Source organism: Camellia sinensis, chromosome 12, assembly GCF_055761805.1.
Source record: "Camellia sinensis isolate YWXY chromosome 12, ASM5576180v1, whole genome shotgun sequence".
Classification (NCBI taxonomy): Eukaryota; Viridiplantae; Streptophyta; class Magnoliopsida; order Ericales; family Theaceae; genus Camellia; species Camellia sinensis.
This window is the reverse complement of record NC_138972.1, coordinates 99,977,799-99,997,908: the sequence shown is the minus strand read 5'-3', so window position 1 is coordinate 99,997,908 and position 20,110 is coordinate 99,977,799. Positions and strand designations below refer to the sequence as shown.

At 37.7% G+C, this 20,110-nt stretch overlaps 2 long non-coding RNA genes across 2 annotated transcripts; both read left to right on the top strand.

Moving 5' to 3' along the window:
* Nucleotides 1–65: 65 nt before the first annotated feature.
* Nucleotides 66–1,931, top strand: LOC145804228 (uncharacterized). Its single transcript, XR_014345850.1, has 2 exons — nucleotides 66–120; nucleotides 1,718–1,931. It is a non-coding gene; the product is annotated as an uncharacterized LOC145804228 (long non-coding RNA).
* A 1,458-nt stretch (nucleotides 1,932–3,389) lies between these two features.
* On the top strand, nucleotides 3,390–17,175 carry LOC145804227 (uncharacterized). The gene is made up of 2 exons (XR_014345849.1): nucleotides 3,390–3,548; nucleotides 16,841–17,175. It is a non-coding gene; the product is annotated as an uncharacterized LOC145804227 (long non-coding RNA).
* Nucleotides 17,176–20,110: the final 2,935 nt, after the last annotated feature.

The following is a 20,110-nucleotide window of genomic DNA, read 5'->3' as shown; positions in this document are numbered from 1 at the left end:
TCGGTAATTACGGATTACTGGCCATCACGGCACCAAACTACTAGGGGCGGTTTGGGGTCGTGACAGTAGCACACTAGAATTCTTCATATATGGGCATGGGCAACAAAGAAGAGCAATCAGGTAACTAGTTATGTCATTTTATGTGCTTTTCCTGAATATAAGCTCTTTATATTTCACTTATTGTGATAAGTTTTGGAATGAAGAGGCTCCTTAAATATGTTTCAAACAGGTGATATATGTAGACATATGTATATCTATGCACATATAGTTTATAAGTTTCTCACATATTGTGAAGCCCCTGAAAAATGTTTTCTCTTTAAAAACCCTAATGTTTAAATTATTTTCTTAAAGCCCTCAGTTACTTGAATTATTTCGATTCTTGTCGGTTAGTATTATCAAAATCGGAACATCCTAACTGGATTAGGTTCCTTAGCCTAATTTAATCAAATTCTACATAAGTAAGGTTCCAATACATGAATTTAACTTCAAGCCCTCACTTCTTTATTTAAATTCAGAATTTCTCCAAAACTAGTACATGTATCTTATACTATAAGTACCATCAATTAATTGAGATCTATATAAACATATACATTGAGGAATGTGCTCCTAGTACCTAGATTGATTAAAAAAAATTGGCCCCATCACCCTTCCCAATGACCGGCTACCCTAGAGAGAAGTGAGAAGCCTATTTTCAAGATTTATAATCATGGTATTCTAGAAACCCCAAAAAAAACTATTCAACTAAGAATTAACTAGGTGTTGCCTAATCTCAAGGTTAAGCTCCCTAATCACTCCTAATTCATTGAACTTCCCAAGGTTAAGCTCCCTAATCACTCCTAATTCATTGAACTCCAAGTAAATTCCTTTCTTCCAAGTAAATTCCTTTCTTGCCCACCAAGTAAACTTTATTTTATTATTTTCCGTTTCTTTTGTCCCAAGCATCCTTGCCTATAAATTGAGCTCACCTTTCAACCATTTCTATCATTCTTCTTCTTGGTCCATCCATATCTCTATCTCTCTCATATTGTTCTCTCTTAAATTATAGAAATTTTGAGTTTAGATTAAGAGTTTATAGAGTGAGTGTAAGCATTATCGTAAAGGAAGAGAGTTGTAGAATCTTACATACCATATGCCACTTTGGAGATTCATGGAGAAAGATCGAGATTCGAGTGTTGGAGACGGAGGAGATTGATTTGAGGTAATTCGGTGGTATACAATATGCTTCCCTAAATTCTCTTTGCAAAGAGTTTATTTTTAATTCCCATAAATTTGTACTCCTCTTGATTATTTTGATCGTTTGATAAATTCTGTGGAATTATTCATTGTTGATTCATTTGATTACTCTAGTCATTTGATGAACTCTGTGTAGTCTTTCTGTGTTGGAAATATTGATTTGTCTGGCTAAATGACGTGGAAATGCTTCGTACATGGATCGTGTGGACTTTGCCAATATGCTCTGTACCAATAGCCCGGATAAGCAATTGTGCTTGGGTGAAGGGGGTGAGGCCAGTCACTGGTCATGTACCGAGTAGGACCAGGTATTTGGTTCTGGATAAATTATCATATGTCGAGTTGACTTGTTTGTGCAATTTGATAAATTGCTTGATTATCGAATCTAATTGGTTGTGTCATTGTTGGATCCCTGTTGATTTATTTTCTGTCCGAGCCTTGTTATTCCTGTTGTATTGTATACTTCCCGAATTAATTTATTTTTCAGGCATGGAGCAAATTTAGTGGCGATTGGAGTTGAAGCATCTAAAAAGATTATTTGAGTTGGAGATTTTTTAGTCCACAACTATATATTATTTTTGAAGATTTGTATAATTTATGTTTTGGAGACATTTGAGTTAATTATTTATGGAGACGATTTGTATATTTGGCCACTATGAGTTATTTGCAATTATAAATTTGTGGTTAATTTGATTTATTAACGACCCAGAAGTCAGGGCGTTACACATATACAGTAAAGTTCTCACTTATGTTGGATATGCGTGAGTTGTTTCTATATGGTTCTTGCAATTTGTAATATACATGTGATTCTCTTTCAGGATGCCATATCTAAGTGCCCCCCATTACAGCCATTGTATTTCATCTTGAAAATTTTTCTGCAACAAAGAGAGTTAAGTGAGGTGATTCATTTACTTGTTCTGATTAGTTTTCCTACAAACTTTTCCTTTAGAGTTGCCTAATTTTAGAGTCCTAAAAATATACTGGTGTATACTGGTGGAATTGGCTTGTATGCGCTCCTTGTGATGCTCATAGCAATGATGCAGGTAATTGAATTATAATAAGTTTTAGCCTATCAAATGTTATAATCTATCAATCAGATCATACAAGTTTAATCCTGGTTGGCATTCTGAAATGGACAGAAGACGATTTGCAGAGGAGAAATTATCAGTTGCAGCTACCAACATATCTAAATGATGCGAGAAGGATCTGGACCCTTTGCCCTCCTCCTCCATCATCATCATCATCATCATCATCTTCATCTTCCCCATTTTGTTTGCTCTTTTCCTCCTCTATCTAACCCGCAAGATGACCCCAACTACCAGAATAATGCCACAACCACCGCAACAACCAATATGATACTTCTCTCTCTTTATTACCATCTCCTCCGTCACCAGCAGAAGATTCTAAACCACCATCATCCACCGGAGCTGATGGCTCAGTCACCAATGCTGTGGCGGTCGCCACATTCGTGTCAATTTCTGGTGGATTGATCCAATCATCATGAACTGGGTCCATGTTAAACTATATGTTACAAATAGGAGTAGCAATCCAACCAGCCCATTTGCCTAAACAAGAACACGGTATTGAATCAGTAGCGCCTAACAAGCACGTGGTGCCATCCTGACCATTCACATCTCGTGTGCAATCTACATAACCGTAGATAGTCATGTTGCCAACCATATGAGTCATCCCAACCGCAGATCTCTGATCAGATACGCTGGCAGTTTATGACAGGTTCTGCATTAACATCCTAACATGAAGCATCACACACATCGAATAACATGAAGCCGATAGAATAGTCTGGCTTGGATATAAAATTAACTGAAGAGTACCGTAGCATGCACAATGTATACCAAACTTGAGCAACTGTTTTGATTGAAAAGAAAAATGTTTTGCTATGTTCTGTATATAAATTCTAGTTTAAATTGAATATAAATGCTAGGTTTTGTTTGTGGTTACAAATTGATTGGTTAAAGAACTTTATTCCCTGTTAGATAGAGCATCTCCAATCCTAATGCATGATTTAAAATGTTGACAATATGAGAACTCTAATATTTTGTCACTTTTTTTTTTAATTTTTATTTTAGATGGAAAACCAAACAGAAACAAAAGACACTTACAAACAGCATTAGCAGCAACAACTTCAATCAAGGCCTACAGGACCTCCTCCATCCACACAAGCTGGTGGTCCAAATCTCTAGACATCCAAGCTAGGCCATGCGCCAACATATTGCCCATTCTCCCCACATAGCAAACTTGAAAGCTCCGAAACAGTCGACTAGCACCCACCACTTGTGACACAAGATGACCATATCCTGGTAAGAGCTCGACATCCTCCCGCAAAGCTTTGACAATATTTAAAGAATCCCTGTCATGCCCCAAAATTCAGGCAATTAAATATTGAGAAATGTTAGTGATCATGAAAAAATTTTCATGAAAATGATCATGAAAAATTTATGATCCTTAGATTACCTTGATTAGTATGTGGTGCTTTATTGTAAGTGTAATCCAAAAGTCACAAATCTTTCATGACTATTTTCATGAAAGACTTTTCATGATACCTAGCATTGTTGTTAAATATTATATTAGGATTAACCCCAATCAATATTCCATCATCTAAATCCTAGGGGTGAACCAAAAAAATTAAACGCAAACCAAACCATCCACCATAAATTCATAACTGACCAATACCTCAACATCAACGTAACAATAAATAGTTAAAACAACTTAAATAAAGTACGGTTACAAACTATGCCAAATTATTCCAATACTAAAGTCATTAAAAAAAATAATAAATACATAAACTAATATCAACCCTAAGCTCAAGAAAACAAAAGAAATCCAAACGACATGTCCTACGATCACAGTTATTTCTTGTCACCACCAAAGCCTCTACTAATCCTGCGAAGGAAGCTCGACTGCGCTCAAACAGAACGCACCCGAGGTGCCAAGAGACAAAACGGGTTAGTATACAGGTATACTGGTATGAGTACAAGATTCAACACTCACGTGTCCACCAGACACAAACAAAAATACATCAAATTCTTATTACGAGACAAGACGAGTAGTTCCAACCGTACCGAGACGAATGGGTAGTTTCTCGAGATACGGTGGCATTTAGTTTCTTATCCGTACACAACGAAATATAAATTGATTATAAAATAGACAAAATAGAAATAAAAATATAGTGGGTCAGCCCTGCATAAAAAGTTAGTAAGACCCACCATCCTGCAAAAAAAATAATGTTAGTATAAATTAATCATAAGTAACTTGCTGAATATGTATAAAAATGCACCGTTCCCTGCTTAAATAATTTGAATTGACCAAAACTCAAAGAACGAAAGTTGTACAGAATCAAATTTTCTAAAAGACAACGCGAACGAATTTAACAGAAACTGAACAGGTTAAGAGAAAACCTTGATCTAAAAATCTAGACGGAATTCAATCGAAAAATCTGAAGCTGAAAACGAACAAAAAACTGCCATAAGATGAATTTTTTCGAAAAAATTCAAAACATGAAAAGTGTGTAGAATAATGTTTTACTTTAGTTTACGTGAAACCAATAAAAATGAACTCGTTTCGTGGGTTAAAACAGCCTATAAAATCTGCATTACCAAAATGAATCAAACCAACAATAACCAAGGTCATCCGATTATAAGTTCTAATCGATCTTTTTAATAAAAAGCTACAACAAAAAAGTTGTCCAAAATCACGTATACATGCCTCTCCTCAAATTTCATAATTTATTGAGGTCGATTACTATTTTTCAAGATGTACAAATCAATAAACTCATAATTAAATTTTTGTACCTTAACTCCACCACTTCGGCCCTCCCCTTCCGGCCTACACATATATCCCATGTGCCTCTCGTATACCTAACACCGCTCCGAAGCCAAACTTGCATGGGGATATCGTCCCGAGTTTGACTCACACTCTCCGGATGGTTAGCATATACGTACGCGCGCAAATCAAAGCACTCGTCTACTCATGAGAACGAGGCAACAATATATATATACACAACATCTCACACATGAGAATAAACATAACAATGTCAAGCCTAAGGCATTCAAATAAATCTCATAATCCTCACTTTTTTTTATACACTCTTTCTCACCATCACTCAAATAAAACAACAATACATGGAGTCATGGTGGCGTATAAGGAATTTATCTATAGGTTCTTAATTAATTTTAATTTCATATGACCATGAGTGTAAAACCATAAAATAAATCCATATAAAAATCCTAAACATGGCATACACAACTAATCAAAATAATTAAAATCAATCCATCATCTACATGCAAATACAAAATCAATCCACAATCAAATAAAAATAAATAAATAAAAACAACAAATCAATCCATCCTCTAACCAATATCTATGGATTCTAAGTTTATTTTAATTTTATATAATCATGAGTGTGATTACAATCATAAAATCAATCCATATAAAAACCATAAACCTTGCATATACAACTAATCAAAATAATTAAAATCAATCAATCCTCTATAAACCCTAAACCTTACATACACAATTAAACAAAATAATTAAAATTAATCAATCATCTAAAAACCCTAAACTTTACCTGCACAACTAATCAAAGTAATTAAAATCAATCAATTATCTAAGAACCCTAAACTTTACATACACCACTAGTCAAAATAATTAAAATAAATCTATCATCTTTATGTGAATACAAAATCAAAATAAAATCAGATAAATAAAAATAAATAAATAAAAACAACAAATTAAACATAAATAAAAGAAAGTAAATTTTGTACTCACAATATTGTTTTAAAGATCAAAGAATTATTTAAAGAACTAATAGAACCACCAAAATAAAATCCTAATCTTTTCTTCCTTCTCTTTTCACGGCACACAGCACAACACTTTCCATCTTGATTTCTCTCTCTCTCTCTCTCGGCTCTCTCTGCCGTAGCAGAGCACTCTTTCTTTTGATTTTGTTTTCTTTCTTCTATCTTCTAAACCTAATCCATATTCTAATCTAATTTGATTATTATATATTATTATATTATATTAAACAACATAATTGCACTATATATAAATATAAGATTAGATATATATATATATATATATAACACCTCTCTTCTTTTTTTATATAACTTAATATAAATATTTAAGTTAAATATATATAATTAAATAACACATTAAATTAATTAATTATCACATTAAATTCATTAAATATCACATTAAATTCTCATGTGACCACACAATTAATAAAGTCAAAAATAAAATAAGATAATAATAATCATAATAATAAATAAATGACTTAAGAAACTTAGGGTCGCTACAATCCCCCTCTAGAATAATATCAGAAAAGCCCAAATATTTTGCTAACTCTATTGCCTTGGCAGCAGCAAATGCTTCAGCACAGTCGGCATCTACCCAGAATTGTAACGCCCTCAAAAATAAACCCATCATAGCATACATTTACGATAAGTAAAAGAGTTCTCATATTTTAATCATCAGAGTATTCTTACAAAATGTATTACATGTTGACAACAAAAGTAAATGCCCTATAGGCTTACAACTTTCCAAGTCAACACTTGGTTACAAAAGAAGAGTACTAACTCTACACAAAAGAAGCCCTTGGCTTGATATACATGTAATACAAAAATGTAATCACAAAAGATGTTCCAGCCACTAAGCCTCTCAAGCTACGTCATTAGAGGTGGCATGCTACCTGTATCTGAAAATGATGTCCCATATAGGGTGAGCCAGCGCCTAGTAGAGATATGCTAAACATAATATGAGCAATAACTAAAACATTAGCACTTGATAAATTTTCAGCTTAACAAAACTCAACTTATAAACATGGCTCAGAACCTGGCTAAATAACTGAAATGAGGCTACATCTCATGCCAACAATACTACAACTTGCCCTTTTACGGAAATTGCGTCCGCGGGATTCGGCACCCATGTATTTTCATTCTCTTATGGCCATTTTACGGATATTTCATCCGCGGGACTCGGCACCCATGTATAGATATATTCGAATTGCCATTTTACGGATATTGCGTCCGCGGGATTCGGCACCCATGTATAATTATTTTCAAACGGCCATTTTACGAAAATTTCATCCGCGGGATTCGGCACCCATGTATTCAAATACACAACTTGATTAGTTTCAATTTACCTAATCATCATGCAATGTCTACAACAATCAAGATTATCCTCCACCGATAGCCTAAAGCAGTTATTTCTAAACAGATAATAAATGCCTCAACAGATATATATATATATATATATATATAATTGACATTTTCAAAAGTGAGCGATTTATAAATCCAACTCCACCATTCTATCTCTTAATGATCAAATTTTATTATCCCCAACTCAATTTCATAACAAATGTCATTAATCCAAATATGGCATTTTTCCCTTTAAACTCAATATTGACCCAAAGGTCCAAATATTACCAACAACATCAATGATCTCTTTTTATGACCCCAAATTTACACATATGAGTTAAAAAGACAAAACCCCTCTTGAAATATAATGCATTACAAACCTTAACTTCCTAAACCAAACCAAACCATTTATACAAAAGCTCTACATTTAGGTTAAAGATCATAAAGATGAGTAGGAATCCCTACCTCAAGAGATGAAACCCATAAGAAATGATGAAGAACTCGGAAATGCTCCAAATCCCAAGATTCTTGGATCAAAATGTAGCCCTCAACGATCAACACACTTTTTACAAAGGCACAAGGGTAGAAAATCACTCCTACTAGATCAATCCTAAGAGAAAATGAAGAAGGTAGTGAGAGAAGCTCTAAAAAATGGCTTTTCGGAAAAGTAAGAGAGAGAGTGGAAGTTGAAAAGTGATCTAAAAAGATCCAGCTGCTATCTGATATACGTATGACCCGCTCGAGCGGAGAACAGGACGCTCGAGCGTCAGACACAAAAACTGGACCCGCTCGAGCGTAACGACTTCCGCTCGAGCACCAAGACACAACTGCAGAACACACCCGCTCGAGCGCAAAGGGAAGGTCGCTCGAGCATAGATTCCCCCCTTCTAGAACTTTTACAGACAAAGAACTACCCGCTCGAGCGCCAAGACACCTGCTCGAGCGCTACCCGCTCGAGCGTAAGGAAATCCGCTCGAGCGTGAAAAACACACCTGCAGAAGTTTTACAGAGGCACGAAATGTTGAGAGCGTGAAAACCCCGCTCGAGCGCAATAAGGCCCGCTCGAGCGGACAACCAAAAATCAAACTTCGCTCGAGCGTAAAGGGACCCGCTTGAGCGTACCATCAAAAATCTGGGCAACAAGGAATGGGACTAAAGCTCAACCAACCTGTTCGAAACACGCCCAATACATCCTAAAACTCAAACACATGGAATTAAAGGATAACAACAAGATATACAACCACCAACTCCACGGAACCTCAACAATCAAAGGAAGAGAAACCGGGATCGCTATAACCTCCCCCCCTTAAAGAATTTCGTCCCCGAAATTAAGTACAAGTTTTTCAAAAGCATGTTTTCTCAATTACCAACATTATTACAATGTAAAATTCAACAACTTGACCCATTACCGGTCATTTCATCTCTATTCAAGAGGCAAACTTCTAACATAATCTCCAACATGCATTATCAACATGCATCACAAAACAAATCCAATGCCAAAATTATATTTGCATTTCTACAACAGAGTTAACATATGCAATGTTAAAATAAACTTCCATTATAAGGCAAGTTCCACAATATTCCCATAAACCAAAACATTCACAATGTTTTACAACTTAATACATATTTAATGCTCTTAAAGTTCATTAATATTACAAAATCTCAATACATGGTTAAACATTTACAAACAAGTCCGAATATTTCTCGCGGACATCCGCCTCACGTTCCCAAGTGGCTTCCTCCACTCCGTGATGTTTCCACAAAACCTTTACCAAGGGAATGGTCTTGCCTCGCAAAACTTGATCCTGCTTATCCAAGACCCGTACCGGTCTCTCCTCATACGAGGCATCCTCATCTACCTCTAAGTCGGTCCAATCCAACACGTGCGATGGATCCGGCTCGTACTTCCGAAGCATACTAACATGAAATACGTTATGCACTCCGGACAACTGCGGCGGCAAAGCTAAACGGTAAGCAACCTCCCCAATCCTCTCAAGGATTTCAAAGGGACTGATAAATCGAGGGGACAACTTCCCACTTTTCCCAAACCTCATCAAACCCCGCCTAGGTGATATTTTCAAGAAAACATGATCACCCGTCTCAAATGCCAAAGGCCTCCTCCTACGGTCGGCATAACTCTTTTGGCGACTCTGGGCTGTAACAAGCCTCTTACGGATAAGCCCAACTTTCTCCATCGTTTCCCTCAGGAACTCCGGGCCCAACAAAGGTGCATCACCCACCTCGGCCCAACAAATCAGAGACCTACACGGTTGGCTATACAAGGCCTCAAACGGCGCCATACCGATACTAGACTGAAAGCTATTGTTGTAGGAAAATTCCACCCAGGGCAAGTGCCTCTCCCACAGCCCACTAAAGTCAAGGACACAACCGCGAAGCATATCCTCAAGGATCTGAATAGTACGCTCGGACTGTCCATCAGTCTGAGGATGGTAAGCTGTACTAAAGGTCAGTTTAGTGCCCAAGGCACTCTGCAAACTCTGCCATAACCTAGCAGTAAAACGAGGATCCCTATCAGAGACGATCGACACTAGGACTCCGTGTAACCTCACTATGTCCCGAATATACAAGTCGGCAAGATGATCTACCGAATCTCTCACGCGCATAGGAATAAAGTGTGCTGACTTAGTCAACTGGTCTACAACCACCCAAATAGCATCACTACCCCGCTGAGTCCTCGGAAGACCTACAACAAAGTCCGTAGTAACATGCTCCCACTTTCACTCGGCAATAGGCAAGGGTTGCAACAAACCTGCTGGCCTCTGATGCTCGGCCTTCACTTGCTGACAAGTAAGGCACTTAGACACGAAAACTGCCACATCCTTCTTCATACCCCGCCACCAAAACTGACGACCTAGATCACGATACATCTTAGTGCCTCCCAGATGTACCGCAAGGCGCAAATGGTGAAACTCTCAGAGTACGTCCTCTCGGCAAGACTCCGGCACAAACAGACGGTCTCGGTATCTCACACTCAGGTCGAGATACACAGTCAAACCCTTCTCAGCCTTCCCACTGGAGATCTTCTCTCGGAGGGATTCTACTTCAAGGTCACCTCTCGGCGCTGTGCCCGGCATTAAATCAATAGAGAACTCTATCTCTCGATGTGGTGGCAAACTAACAAGATCTTCGGGAAAAACATCCGAATACTCGCAAACCACTCTCGGTAACTCAATCCCGGTCTCATCACACTCACTACTCATAAGACTAGCGAGAAGACCACTAAGCTCACTCCGCCCTCGCGGATCATACACCGATGGCAACACAGTACCAACCCGATCCCTCAAGAAATGGAAACACTTCCCGCTCATGGTACAAACTGTGACCCTCTGGTGGTAACAATCAATAATTGCCCAGTATGACGATAACTAGTCCATACCCAAAATAACATCAAAACCCGACATGGGCATAACTACAAAAGGAAATGGAAGTCGGCGGTCGGCGACCTCTATGTCACAACCTCTACATCCGTGTTTCAAAATCAATTCGCCCCTAATAGGCGATATAACACAAATAGGAGATGCTAACTGTGCCAACTCCAATCCCAAAACAGATATGAATGCAGCAAATGTAAATGAATGAGATGCACCCGTATCAATCAATACATTGGCAACCGAGTTGCAAAACAAAAAGGTACCTCTCACAACAGATGGAGCCGGTACAAGATCCTGCGCGGTAACAGCATACACGCGCCCTGTAGGCCCCTGATCAACCTGCTCACCTCTTGGAGCAAAGGACTGATGCACAGACTGAGACGATGAAGCCCCCTGATTAGCCCTCGAGGCCTGAACAGACTGTGCTGGCTGCGAACTCTGCGTCTGTCTCAAACCAGACGCACCGGGTGTACCACCCAACTGCGGACAGAACCTCTTCAGGTGTCCTGTCTGACCACACTGATAACAAGAGGATGGCCGGCCTCTGCCCTGACTCTGGCCCTGAGGTCGAGTTGAAGATGAAGCTGCTCCCTGACCTCCTCCCCTCTACGGGCAAGCTGGAGACTTGTGGCCCAGCTGACCACATTTGAAACAAGTAAAGTCCCCCTAGCTACCTCTCCCAGAACCTGAACTCGGCACTGGAAAGGTGGATCTCGCTAAAGCACTCTGGGACTGCTGAGGGTTAGAGCCCCTCTGCCTCCTACCATCCCCCTGGCCTTCCTGACTCCTCTTGGAGCCCCTCATCCTCTCATCCTCCTCCTCCATCATAGACTCCATATGGGTCACGGCATCCACAAGACGCCCATACTCTCAGATCATAGATCCTCCAACCCTCATCTTGAGGCCATGCCTCAACTTCCTTTCGAACTCAATAAAACGGTGTTCCTCCGATGCCATGAGCTCAAGTGCGAACCTGGACAAACTGGTAAAGGTGGCCTCAAACTCGGCCACTGACAAACTTAGCTGCTTGAGCTTAGAGAACTGGTCTCTCAGTTTTTCCCTGATAGTTGGGGCAAAGTACTTCTCCTGGAAAGCATCAACAAAAGCCTCCCAGGTGCCACCAATACGGCCCCTTGTGAACTTCCACCATTGACCCGTATCTCCCTTCAGCTGGAAAGATGCCAAGGTCACCTTTAATAACCCGTCCTCGGTGCCAACCATCTCAAATGTCTTGGTCATCTGTTCTAACCACTCATCAGCCTTGAGTGGCTCCTTTGGATCCCCAACAAACTCATCCGAATTAGACCGGAAGAACTCCCTCTTTTGAAAGGAAGGCCCTACATCAACAACCGGGGCCTGAACCTGGGCCTGAATTGGAACCTCACCTCTGAGAATGCCTATAGATTCCCTCAAAGCATCGGCTATCCCACGGGCTAAGGCGCCCATAGCCTGCTGACCTGCTGGCTCGACCACATTGGCCTGACCAACCCCTTCCTGCTGCGTCGGAATATCGTCCAGTATAGGCATTTCCTGCCTCCTAGGCCTGCCTCACCTACCACCACGTCCTCGTCCTGACATCCTAATAAAGGTAACGAAAAACATTAGCACATTCATAAATGTGCCGAAGCTAAAACACTTGCGTCCTAATGCACGGACAACTGTAATTTACTCCACGTAAGCACATAATCACATAAGCACTTACGAATTTCATTTCCGGATAATGATAGTCCCGAGGCGTTACTAGAGTTCCGGTTAGAAACAACATTGATCAAGTGCTTTTCCAACAAGACTCACAGAAACCCAAGGATTCAACCAACATCCTAGAAACTAAATCCCATACCCATATAGTCACATAATCATGTTATCACATAAGCATATAACACTACATCTAAGTCTCTATCAGGCGAGACGAACCCATTGTGGTACTAACCACTTCTCGCGTACCCAAAGTATTCGAACCCGGTACGCTCTGATACCAAGTTGTAACGCCCTCAAAAATAAACCCATCACAGCATACATTCACGATAAGTAAAAGAGTTCTCATATTATAACCATCAGAATATTCTTACAAAATGTATTACATGTTGACAACAAAAGTAAATGCCCTATAGGCTTACAACTTTTCAAGTCAACACTTGGTTACAAAAGAAGAGTACTAACTCTACACAAAAGAAGCCCTTGGCTTGATATACATGTAATACAAAAATGTAATCACAAAAGATGTTCCAGCCACTAAGCCTCTCAAGCTACGTCCTTGGAGGTGGCATGCTACCTGTACCTGAAAATGATGTCCCATATAGGGTGAGTCAGTGCCCAGTAGAGATATGTTAAACATAATATGAGCAATAACTAAAACATTAGCACTTGATAAATGTTCAGCTTAACAAAACTCAACTTATAAACATGGCTCAGAACCTGGCCAAATAACTGAAATGAGGCTACATCTCATGCCAATAATACTACAACTTGCCATTTTACGGAAATTGTGTCCGCGGGATTCGGCACCCATGTATTTTCATTCTCTTATGGCCATTTTACGGATATTTCATCCGTGGGACTCGGCACCCATGTATAGATATATTCGGATTGCCATTTTACGGATATTACGTCTGCGGGATTCGGCACCCATGTATAATTATTTTCAAATGGCCATTTTACGAAAATTTCATCTACGGGATTCGGCACCCATGTATTCAAATACACAACTTGATTAGTTTCAATTTACCTAATCATCATGCAATGTCTACAACAATCAAGACTATCCTCTACCGATAGCCTAAAGCAGTTATTTCTAAACAGATAATAAATACCTCAGCAGATATATATAATTGACATTTTCAAAAGTGAGCGATTTATAAATCCAACTCCACCATTCTATCTCTTAATGATCAAATTTTATTATCCCCAACTCAATTTCATAACAAATGTCATTAATTACACTAATGACCCAAATATATCCAAATATGGCATTTTTCCCTTTAAACTCAATATTGACCCAAAGGTCCAAATATTACCAACAACATCAATGATCTCTTTTTATGACCCCAAATATACATATATGAGTTAAAAAGACAAAACCCCTCTTGAAATATAATGCATTACAAACCCTAACTTCCCAAACCAAACCATTTATACAAAAGCTCTACATTTAGGTTAAAGATCATAAAGATGAGTAGGAATCCCTACCTCAAGAGATGAAACCCAAAAGAAATGATGAAGAACTCGAAAATGCTCCAAATCCCAAGATTCTCGGATCAAAATGTAGCCCTCAACGATCAACACACTTTTTACAAAGGCACAAGGGTAGAAAATCACTCATACTAGATCAATCCTAAGAGAGAAGGAAGAAGGTAGTGAGAGAAGCTCTCAAAAATGGCTTTTCAGAAAAGTAAGAGAGAGAGTGGAAGTTGAAAAGTGATCTAAAAAGGCCCAGCTGCTATCTGATATACGTATGACCCGCTCGAGCGGAGAACAGGATGCTCGAGCGTCAGACACAAAAATTGGACCCGCTCGAGCGTAAAGATTCTCACTCGAGCGCCGAGACACAACTACAGAACACACCCGCTCGCGCGTAGATTCCCCCCTTCTAGAACTTTTACAGACAAAGAACTACCCGCTCGAGCGTAAGGAAAACCGCTCGAGCGTGAAAAACACACCTGCAGAAGTTTTGCAGAGGCACGAAATGCTGAGAGTGTGAAAACCCCGCTTGAGCGCAATAAGGCCCGCTCGAGCGGACAACCAAAAATTAAACTCCGCTCGAGCGCAAAGGGACCCGCTCGAGCGTACCATCAAAAATCTAGGCAACAAGGAATGGGACTAAAGCTCAACCAACCAGTTCAAAACACGCCCAATACATCCTAAAACTCAAACACATGGAATTAAAGGATAACAACAAGATATACAACAATCAAAGGAAGAGAAACCGGGATCGCTATAAGAATGGTAATTGCTCTGACATTGCAGCCATAACTTCACCCATCGAATTTCGAATAACGACACCAACCCCAACTGTTTGCAATTCTTTGAACCATGCCCCATCAAAATTAATCTTGAACGAACCTTCCGCCGGAGCGCACCAACGAACCACTCTATCCCGCAGCATTGGACCCTGAATTCTTTGTTGCACTTGACCAAAATCACTTACCAAATTGCAAACCATAGCCACCGTTGCCTCAACCGAAACATGGGTTTCACAAAAGATTACTTGGTTGCGCCGCTGCCAAATACCCCAACATAGAGCAATAAACAAACCGAGATTAGACTCATCTCCATGGAACATTACCTGCCAAAACCACTCTTTAAAGTCCTGATTATGGGCCCATTGTACCAGATTCCTCAATATACTTAAATTCCACACCTGCCCCGCAACATCACAATAACAAAGACAATGCATCAATGATTCCCGATCAATCCCACAACTTGAACACATGTCATCAATAGGAATTTGACGCCTTCGCAACAATGTCTTTACCGGGAGAATATCATTGCACGCCTTCCATGTAAACACCTTAATTTTGTTTGGTAGTTTAAGCTGCCAAACTTCCTGCCATAGCTTGTCCCAACATGATCGACCCATAGAAGACTCCATTGATTGGGCTGCATTAACAATATCTCGACGTAAGTAATTGGCCGAACAAACAGAAAAAGCCCCATGCTTCATATAGTGCCAGACCATCATAGTGTTCATTAAAGAACATAAAAAGGGGGAGAAAATGAATTGGGCTCAATTTTTTGAATGCGATTCTATTTCTAAACTTTGCACATTCTATTAAAATATTTATTGAATGCTATAAAGGACTGTCGTGAAACTGCATGATTTTTATTTTTTATTTTTTAGCTTTATTTTGAAGTCCTACTTTAGGATAATTGTTCAGTACCTGATATGAATATGGAGGAAGTACTTGAATTTGAAATATTTGTTTAGAATAACGTTCTAGTGTTTAAATCAATCATGAGGTGTGTCAACAAAATAATTTTCAGTTTTTCTATAGGCAATTCAAGGCAAAGTGTTGCCTTACTTTATTGGGAATTTCAAATTAGCTAGCAATTAGCTAATTAGTAAACAATGTAATGTAGAACAAAATTTCTTATTTTGGGAGGGTCTAGAATATTCAATTTCATATTTTTACTTCGTTAAGGTTGGCTTATACAATAAAATACGCCTATAAAGACAGACGGCATGTAATTAGGACTTGTAGGTTGAAAGTTAGAGTAAAATACACCTTAAACTTTGTCAAAAAAGGACGTGCAGGGGTGAAAATGTGAAACAGCCCGTAAACCACTTTTGGGGATGTCGCGAGAAGATTGCTCGGTGACAAATACGACATGTGGGGACAAAAGACATGTAATTAGGACACGTAGGTTGGAAGTTAGAGTAAAAAACGCCTAAAACTTTGTTGAAAATGGCGTCAGGTGGGCAAAAATGTGAAACAGCCTGCGAACCATTCTGGGGATGTCACAGGAAGCTTGCTTGTGATAAATACAACCTGTGGGATAGACGACATGTAATTAGGACACGTAGGTTGGGAGTTAGAGTTGAAAATGCCTTAAACTTAGTTGAAAAAGGGGCGTTGAGGGGGCAAAAATACGAAACAGTGCCTAAACCACTCTAGGGATGTCACTGGCAACTTGCTCGTGACAAGTACGACCTATTGGGACATATGGGATGTAATTAGGATACGTATGTTGAGAGTTAGAGTAAAAAATGCCTTCAACTTAGTCAAAAAAGTGCATTGGGGGCCTGAAAATGCAAAACAATCTCGAACCACTCTAGGGATTGCGCGAGTAGCTTCCTCATGCCTAATAGAACATATGGGGACATATGGACTGTGAGTAAGACACATAGGTTGGGAATTAGACCTGAAAATGCCTTCAACTTAATTGAAAAATCGCATTTCGGGAGAGGGAAACTTAGAAGAAACTTGTTCGGACATGCAGCATATGATTACGACTATAATTATACAATTTTGAAAAGATTATATACATTTGAGTTTTATGTAATTTTCTTTTATAATTTGAAATGATAATGTTATTCAATCAATACTAATGGTTAATTTATTTTTACAGATGGCTTTTGGCGTGAAAATGTGGATATTCCTTATTTGTGTGCGGAGGACGTTGTTTTTATATAATCCGTTATTATGTTGTCCTTTGTTTTTTTGTGGATTACTATTGTTTGTACATATAACTATTGGTGTGGTACAAATTACTTTTGGCATATTACATATTACTTTTGGCGTCGTATAGATTACCATTTGACATGGTATTGTGGATATTTCTTTCTTGTGTACAGAAGACATGATTTTTGTATAATCCTCGGTTTTGTATAGAATTATTACTTTAAGTTGGATTATGCTTGGTTTGTATGGAATTTCTATTATATTTCAAATTTGACGTTAAAAGTTGAATTTTCTTGGATTGTTATTATTTTGTTTATATACAGGGTACAGGTTGCATAGAATAAATACAGGTTGTAACAAAATTAATAAAAAAGACACTAAATAATGTTTTTGGCGACTAAACATGTAGTAGCCAAAAACAAGTGAAGATGTTGGCAACTAACCAATTGATAGCCAAGGAAATCAAGGGTTTTTCACAACTAAATATTTGGTAGCCAAAAGAAATAAAAGATTTTTGGTGATTAAATAGTTGTAGCCCAAAAAAAATAAAATGAAAAATAAATTTTATTTGGTGATTAAATATTTAGTAGCCCAAAATATTTGAAGTTTTTACCTACAAAAAATTTAGTCGTCAAAAAAATCGTTGATGATTATTTGGTGACTAAACATGGTTGTTATGGTTTTTATATTTTTTTTGCAATGTATACATTATTTAAAAGTCATTTTCATAATTTGGTGGTGTTCGTATAATAGGCGGCACCCTTTCTCCAATCCATTTGAATCCAATTATAATTGAGTTTGTACGATAAAAGTCATTTAAATTATGATGAATTTCTCACATAAAATTACATAATTATTTAATACTAATTGAATTTATAAATTTTTATACACAAATATCACCATACACAATTATAACCTTAAAATCGCTACAATCATCACTAATATTGTTGCAACCATCATCATTGTCACTGTCATCACCACCACCATGATAGCTTTAGGAAGGTCAAATAATACTAGGGCTGAGGTAAGAAATGCATAAAATCTATAATTCGATCCGTTTCAGCCTAATCCGGTAGGTTTGGATTGGTTTTTTGAATCCATGGTTCGGTTTCGGATTAAAAAATTAAAAAATCGTATTCCACGGATCAATTTCATTCGGAACTGATTCGGACCGTATACAAATAACCTACATCTATATTATACACTCTCCCGCATAAATATCTTCTCTTATTCCATATAAAACCTAAACCCGCATAGTATCTTCTTTTGTTGCTTTTGTTTGTTAGTTTTTAGTTTTAATTTGTAATGGTCTAAATACTTATGGTAGAACCAGTTTTCTTATGATTGTTTAAATTCTAAAACAGTACGTCGCTATTATGAAAAGACATGTTGCTATTATAGAACTAATATGATGTTATGTTCATATTTTAATGAAATTAAAATGTTCTATATATTTTTTTGTTATTTAATTATGTGAATCAGTGGTCCTAAACCGATCCAATACATGTTTAAATTGATTGGTTCGGATTGGTTCCACGGTTTAAATGGATTGGATTGGTTTCAATTTTTCAAAAATCGTAGAAAACAGATTGGTTCTAATTTTACCCCAATCCGAACCATGCTCACCTTTAAATAATACAAGGGGTATGGGACATTTTTGTATAGCAGAAGAGAGACATACAATGATGTAGAATTGTAGAAGAATCACAAGTTCAATGAGAGAAAAGTATGTTTTGAACCCTTTGGCAATAGCCTCTACAAATTTTAATTTTTTTATCGACAAAATAGAGACAAAGAGACATCGATCCAGAGAAAATTCGACCCAGATAATTTCTGTGGACAAATCATAGAAAAAATTCCAAATTTCTCTGGACACATTACAGAGAAAATTTTACACATCACCGATACCGAATTTCTCTAGACACATCACAGAGAAAATTTTAGACATCACCCACACCAAATTTCTTTGGACACATCACAGAGAAATTTTACATATCTCCAACACCAAATTTCTCTAGACACATCATAGAGAAAATTTTAACACATCACCAACACCAAATTTGTTTGGGTTCAAACCAGAGCAAATTGAAATTTCTCTGAGTTCAAACTAGAGAAAAAAATTTTCCTTTTCCTTTTCTTATTTCAACTTTTGTTTATTAACAATATTGTTGTTGTTAACCATTACTCCATATCCAGTTTATTCAACCATTTATGTGTAAACTAATATTTTTACAAAACCCTTTACAATGACATTAGAATTAAACATCAAAAAATACAATGACCAACCAACATTTCAATCCTTAGTGAGCATTTTGTGTTGTATGATTTTCCTACCTGGCTAGATTTGGATAAACTTGGCCGCCTTGATCTCGCACGTCTCTAAACATCGAAAGAAATGAGTTGAACCCTTCAGATGAAGCCCCGCCCAAGATCCACAGTAGCAAGTTACTAAACTAATTCATAATCCCAGCTTTGTTCACATTTTTTTCTGGCTTTGTTCACATAGAATTGAAATTTCTCTGGCTCTATTCACAGAGAATTCCTCTAACTTTGTTCACAAATTTCTCTGTGTTTGTTCACAATTTTAAACCAAAGAAAATTATTTTAACTAAATCAGAGAAATTTTAGCACAATGATTTTAAACCAAATAAATTCTTTTAACCAAACCAGAAAATTTTTAATCAAACTAGAGAAATTGTGTTTGTTCACAATTTTAAACCAGAGAAAATTGAGTATAACAAAAAATCAAACACCTTCTTCGTTGAATAATAAAAATTCTCTCATTGGCAATTCATCAAACACCTTCTTTATTGAATCTATGTCCCTAGCTCCCCAATACATCTTTTTATGTGGATTTCTTCATTAAATGTTGTATGAGGATTTTAAGATTTAGTTTATTGAGATCAACAATAAAGATAATGAAGAAGAAACAATAAAAAGGTAAGAGAAGCAATGATGAATATTTTCCAGTTGTGCTTCTGGATATGTAATTGATGCATTTTGTTTTTGCTTTCATATCTGCTATAATACTTTATAAATCTTACTAGTGCTCTGCTTCTTGATATTTGTCCTCCGAGGGTAGTGGTATTTGTCGACGCAGGAATCTTCATCGGAGGACTAGTGATCGAAGGAACAACAATGAGGACTAGTGCTCTACTTCGTATAAATCTTGCTGTATAAAGCACTACCAGGAATCTTCATAGAAATCGATGATCTT